The following is a 6,960-nucleotide window of genomic DNA, read 5'->3' as shown; positions in this document are numbered from 1 at the left end:
TACCGACATATGCTAATAGGCCAAGTGAAGAAAACGTGATAACATTTTGCTGTGGACATACCGACATATGTTAATAGGCCAAGTGAAGAAAACGTGATAACATTTTGCTGTGGACATACCGACATATGCTAATAGGCCAAGTGAAGAAAACGTGATAACATTTTGCTGTGGACATACCGACATATGTTAATAGGCCAAGTGAAGAAAACGTGATAACATTTTGCTGTGGACATACCGACATATGTTAATAGGCCAAGTGAAGAAAACGTGACAACATTTTGCTATGAACATACCGACATATGTTAATAGGCCAAGTGAAGAAAACGTGATAACATTTTGCTGTGGACATACCGACATATGCTAATAGGCCAAGTGAAGAAAACGTGACAACATTTTGCTATGGACATACCGACATATGTTAATAGGCCAAGTGAAGAAAACGTGACAACATTTTGCTATGGACATACCGACATATGTTAATAGGCCAAGTGAAGAAAACGTGACAACATTTTGCTGTGGACATACCGACATATGTTAATAGGCCAAGTGAAGAAAACGTGATAACATTTTGCTGTGAACATACCGACATATGCTAATAGGCCAAGTGAAGAAAACGTGATAACATTTTGCTGTGAACATACCGACATATGCTAATAGGCCAAGTGAAGAAAACGTGACAACATTTTGCTATGGACATACCGACATATGCTAATAGGCCAAGTGAAGAAAACGTGACAACATTTTGCTATGGACATACCGACATATGCTAATAGGCCAAGTGAAGAAAACGTGATAACATTTTGCTGTGAACATACCGACATATGCTGAAAGGCAAATAAGGAAAAGATAATAACATTTTGCTGTGAACATTCTGACATATGCTGAATGGCAAGTTAGGGAAAGGTGATAACATTTTGCTGTGAACATTCTGACATATGCTGAATGGCAAGTTAGGGAAAGATGATAACATTTTGCTATGAACATACCGACATATGCTGAAAGGCAAATAAGGAAAAGTTGATAACATTTTGCTATGAACATACCGACATATGCTGAAAGGCAAGTTAGGAAAAGATGATAACATTTTGCTGTGAACAGACTGACATGCTGTAATCCAAGTTAGGAAATGTGTTTGGTAATTGAGAGAGCCGAAGGATGAGTGTGTTAGTGATATGAACACTCTTGGTATGAGGATGAGATGTACCCCAGGCTTGTAGAATGGCCATGATCTGTGCACCTGAAATCAACCCAAATAATAAATGGGTTTATAGTGAAACTGTCAGTATTTATGACACATAATGTGTAAGCAATAAATCAGCTGACTTTAACATCCTTGTAGTCAGTATTTGGTATTTTGTTATCAAGGGTGTCCCGACGGGGAGTTCCAGTTAAAATTGGTACCCAGCAACTTATTCTGGTTGTAAGAGGCAACGTAATGAACTGGGTGTCATGCTCTGTGAATTGATTGATGACTGTCATCGTACCCTGACAGTGGGAATTGTTGCTCACAATATCGATCACTGGATTGTCTTGTCCAATGCATATGCGCTTGCTTGCTTGCACGCACGCACACACGCATGTATCAAAGGTGATTGATAGATGGATTGTGTAGAAGTTTCAGATAATGAGAGCAAAAGTGTTTTAGTTGTATGCAGATCTGAGTAGAAAAAGAAATAACAGTTTCCATAATACTTATAATTCCGTCACAATCAAAAGAAGAAAGATAGTGGTTCAATATGCTATATTGAAAAAAGTGGATTCCGCCATTTTATTCTTATAGGGAAGCAAGACACTAGTCAAGGAGATGCTAAAGGTTATCTGGAAAAGAGTGCTATGGTCTTATGATTGAAAACCAGACCAAGAAAGAACATCAAATAACTTTGAATTATCTAATATTCCAGAAATGATTCAGGTTTTATTGCATTATGAAGTAATTTCTCAAGTATTCAAGTTTGATAATGAACAAATGGTCAGATTCCTCACAAATCTCTGGAGAGAAGAATATTGAAAACAAGACAAATAATTCCAACAATCTTATTACATGATCTAAATTATTAGAATTCCCCACGTTCTCATGATCTAGACAAAGAGGTGACAGACTTCATCAATTTTCAATATGGATTCCCTCGACGCTCATATACGTAACAACTTACATATAAGATGCTCACTGTTTGCACTATGAACCAGCCTCAGTACATCATCCAGGAGACAGAGTTAACTACATACCACCAATAAAAGCCTGCAATGCCACACTCTGTGCTAGATATGGTGTTTATGTGGGATAATTTAGTGTAGTAGTGTGAATCATGGATGATAGTATTGTGGCAGTTTGGAGGCTCAACAGTCCAAGACCCCTTCCACAGAGCGATACGGCGCTAAGACGATCGTAACTCCCATTCTTAAGCATTTGCTTACAACAGTCGTAGCTATTAGATCGCTTTGTGGAGCAGGCCTCGTAGCTTGTGGTGAGACCGACACAGTACGGCCTGTTAAAGGGATCAATGGTGATGTTGTAACAACGCTATACCGCAAGCAGTATGATGGATGAACAGCTTCCATGTGCTCGGTGCTGTGGAGAAGATTGCCAGAGATACCACTCTTGGTTTCATTTGGCTTGAAATTAAGTATCCACTGACAGGCTTTTGCTTTTATTTGTGGGCAAATATGGTGAAAGTTGTATCAGAGATATTGTCTGTTGGAGTATGTCACCTTCAATATTCCTCTTTCATTTTTATATGTTGTGATAGATCTTACTTTTGCTATGGTGTATATTTATTCTGTTATCTCATCAGTTACTATGGCTGCAGCCAAGGATTTTGAAAATTGCTAGCTGTGTGTGTTTTTCACAGCCATGACCTGATGATGGAGCACCGGGTAAAAAAATGTGAAAGAATAAATTAAGTTTTTCTTCAAAATGAAATAAAATTAATCTGTTCGTCGCAGAATTTCTGCCGCAACTTTCTCCCATGTGGATAGTAATCTCTGAATGATTTAGCATATTGTATCCAATGAGCACTTACCATCGTCCTAAAACACACATGCAGGGAGAGCCTGACTCCCTAGGGGCTGTTTACCATCGCCCTAAAACATGACATACAGTGAAAGCTTCATTAAACAGCCACATGAAACAGCATGTGACTATATATATTCTCGGTTGGAGAATGCTTACAGCGCGTCTCTGATTCTGTAGATTCATTAATCATGCTAGCAGTGCTGTTACCAGATCATCACTATTCATCTCATCCTGAGGAAAATTTGGACATTATCCAATCATTTCAGTATTGAAACATATTTCATGCCTTGTCTTGTGAGAAGAAAAGTACAATATAGTTAAAACATATATACCGTATTCGATGTAATAAGCACCCAGGGAACTCTCAAAATTAGAAATAGGGGGCTCTTATTAAAATATTATTTAGGTGGAAAAAAACGAGTTGAAAGATCGTAAATTTTGTGATTTATGCTGACAGTCTGAAATGTTTATATACGACAGATATATTTTTACAGGATTTAATTGCCCATAACTAAGGGTGCATATAACACACAAGTGCATATTATACACCAATAAATAAGTCTGGTATACATTGATCAATCGGAAAGGGTGCTGATTGAGATTTTCACTAGCCAATATATTAGCAAATATCCCTGTGGGTGCTTATTAGAGCGGGGCCCTTATTACGTTGAATACGGTAAAATCCATTGTTCAGAATCACATTCATTATATGAATAACTGTCAACTTGAAATATATCGCGGTGAGTAGCTGAAAGATTGCTGGTGTGGCATGAAGCAATAATTATTCAGTCACTACTCAACTTGAAATATAAAGTAAATCTTGAGGAGTTATCAGCAGTATGGTAACTTTACAGTGAAGACCTCTTACCTTGAAGCAGATGGATGCTTTTTCAGGTGAACAATTGATTTGCCTTTGCATGTGTTTGTGATGGGTGCCACTGATGGGCAGGATACACTCACCTTTTTGAGAACACCAGGTATCATCCCTATTTGATTGTGATTCATAAACACATGCTCATGAAATAGTCAGTACAAATGTCTCTGCTTTTGGGAGATTTCTTCTGAATATGGAAATGTTTTTGATGCTTTTATTTCCATATAGTGCCTTGGACTTTGAAATAACTTGGAGGGTGACTGTTGACTAATGTCATATTTTAAGATTGCAGGATTAGCATGTAGAGTTTGGAAATGACGTGCTGAATATTGTGATAAGAATAAAGACACTCTGTGGTAACGCTTGACTGATTGTTAGTTTTGTAATTAATTGGTACACATCTTGCCAATCTCTTCTTAATGTACATACTTCTCTTTATGTTTCTTTGTTCACGTTTCTTTTGGCTGTGAGTATATGATGCCATGACGGATTAACTAAAGTAATAGAAAAGATTCAGGTGGTCCTTAACTTCTTTTGAGTAATATATAATGCCAAGAAGCAGAGGAAACACTTGAAAGTGTGGTCACAATACCATGACTATCGAACAGTTTCAAGGCATGTCATGAGGGAATCATTTTCAGTTTCTGAAGGTCAGTGTGAGTATAAGAGTATGTGATTAAAAAAATATTAAAAAACGTGTTTTGTCAGATAATCATTACACGATAAGATTTCAAATTTGTGTTGGTCCTTATTGCCTGCAGTAAAGAAACATTTTGATTTATATGTCACAATCAGCTGCAGATTTTTAAATATGGGCCTGAAGAGTTTAGTCAGGGCCTGCAGCTTATAAATGCCGGAGGTCCTGATGGCAGCTTGGCAATTTTTTTATTTCATACACTGACTATACTCCACCTTTTTTTATGCATGCTAAACATGTATATATTCCTAATATTGATGGATGATTGGGTACTGTAAAACTAAACATAATAACACAATATATTGTGACTATTGTCAACAAAATTACACATTTGCTGAAAGCAAATTGCCATATAGAAAAAATTCCACCCTCTTCTGTCAAAAAGGTCTTTGCGTACTTATATAGTAAGCAGTGGGCAGCTTTGTCCCTGGTGTATACTGGTACTTGTTTTAGTGGCTCTGTTTCCCTCTGGTGGCAGTTAGTCGTCTGACAGCCAACATGGCTCACCCTGTAAAAGTTAGCATGACACAAGTTTGTGTGTAAGGACAAATATAGCATCTATTAAACATAAAACTAAGAGGATGTAATGCTGGAACACTGATGAAGATTACACTTCATCATAGTGATGTTCACTGAAGCCAGTTCTTGCCAACTGTAGCCACACTGAGGACAACCACAGCTGAACTCTGCCAACCAGTAATGGCCAACATTATTACACTTTTTGTTTTCTCCATTTATATGCTAATTATAACTATGGTTATGTATGATCCACGTACACTTTGTCCTTTTTTTCTTGAGAAATGTCTTTGTACTTCAATTTTCCTCATAAACAGGGGAAGAAGTTTTCAATTTACTTAGATGCCCCATTCAATCAATGTTTCAGTGACAAGCTACTTTCCATTAAGTAATGGTTGTTTCCCTCTTCCACGAAATGAGCAACAAGGCCTGGACATGGCTGATGTTGATATACCACAACCTCAAAGGACATGATCTTAAAATATCAGAGATGTTAGTTAAATACTTGATTTTAGTTATCTATCATTAGCCCAGGATTGCTTCATCCTAAGAAACTTTGAATTTTCAATCAATTACTGGTTGTCTGCCCAGCAGTTTACAAGTCTTACTCTCTGAAGTGAATGATTCTCCATGGAATCGATTTGGACAAGGATTCTGATACTGTCTGTCGCATGTAAACGCTAATCATCTCCTTCGCAGGGTGGTGTCCTGTAGTTTCAGGTTCAGACCTCCACTAGTTGATGATTATTGTATTGTTCACATGCTGGAAAGTAACCCAATATGCCCACTGCTCAATGGCTCCCGCTGAAAATCACCTATTTCATATTGGAGATTAAGTGAAGAAAAATTCGCCCTTGATGAAGAAATTTCCGTGTCATCCATCAAGACATTGCATGAGGAAAGGATAATATATTGTTTCAGAATAATGTAAATACTGCCAAAAGCATCAGAGCCAGTTTCATCCAAAAATTGATTTGATAATGAAAATATTGTTTTTCCATCTCTTGTCAAATATAATTAATTAAGTAGAGAGTCATGTTTTTTAGGATATTTGTCAAATTATATTACATTTTGGATGTAAAGAGTACGGTTTTTGCAAGGGTTGAAAAGTTCTGAGCCTAACTATGAAGGATGCATCGTACATCCTTAAAAGTTTGCATGTATTAAGTACAACACTTTCCATGCTTACAAGCTGCATTAGAAGCATGTTCACATCCAACCAGCAAATATCTGCATGCATAGAGACTAGGTACTCTCTGTTGATGTACATGGACCAATTTAAGGAAGTGAATATATGGATGTCAACTCCCCTTATTATGAGGAACACAACGTTTCGGAGTATATGCTTACTCCTTCATCAGGTGATTGAATGCCATGAGGCAGAGAGCATATATATGTACTTGTAAGGACAACAAAATTAATAAGATAACAAGTGTCCAGTGTCCATTACCTATTACTTATCTATGAAACTAAGTACTGGCTTCATCCCTAATTACTGTAAAGTGTTGGCTTCCATTGTCTATTGTCAATCACCAATAAGCGCCAATTATCTGTTGGTTTCCCTTGTTAGTTTCTACTCTTTGTTCTTTTCCACCTTTTGTTATCTTCTCAATTTTGTTGTTTTGGAATTGTGAAGCTAAACCTTGGTGTTGATAAGCCATGACAAGTATTGGTGTGGAATTGTGAAGCTAAACCTTGGTGTTGATAAGCCATGACAAGTATTGGTGTGGAATTGTGAAGCTAAACCTTGGTGTTGATAAGCCATGACAAGTATTGGTGTGGAATTGTGAAGCTAAACCTTGGTGTTCATAAGCCATGACAATTATTGGTGTGGAATTGTGAAGCTAAACCTTGGTGTTG

This window comes from Haliotis rufescens, unplaced genomic scaffold (genome assembly GCF_023055435.1).
Source record: "Haliotis rufescens isolate VD_foot unplaced genomic scaffold, xgHalRufe1.0.p SCAF_559, whole genome shotgun sequence".
NCBI classification, from domain to species: Eukaryota; Metazoa; Mollusca; class Gastropoda; order Lepetellida; family Haliotidae; genus Haliotis; species Haliotis rufescens.
Note: the sequence above shows the minus strand (reverse complement) of the source record.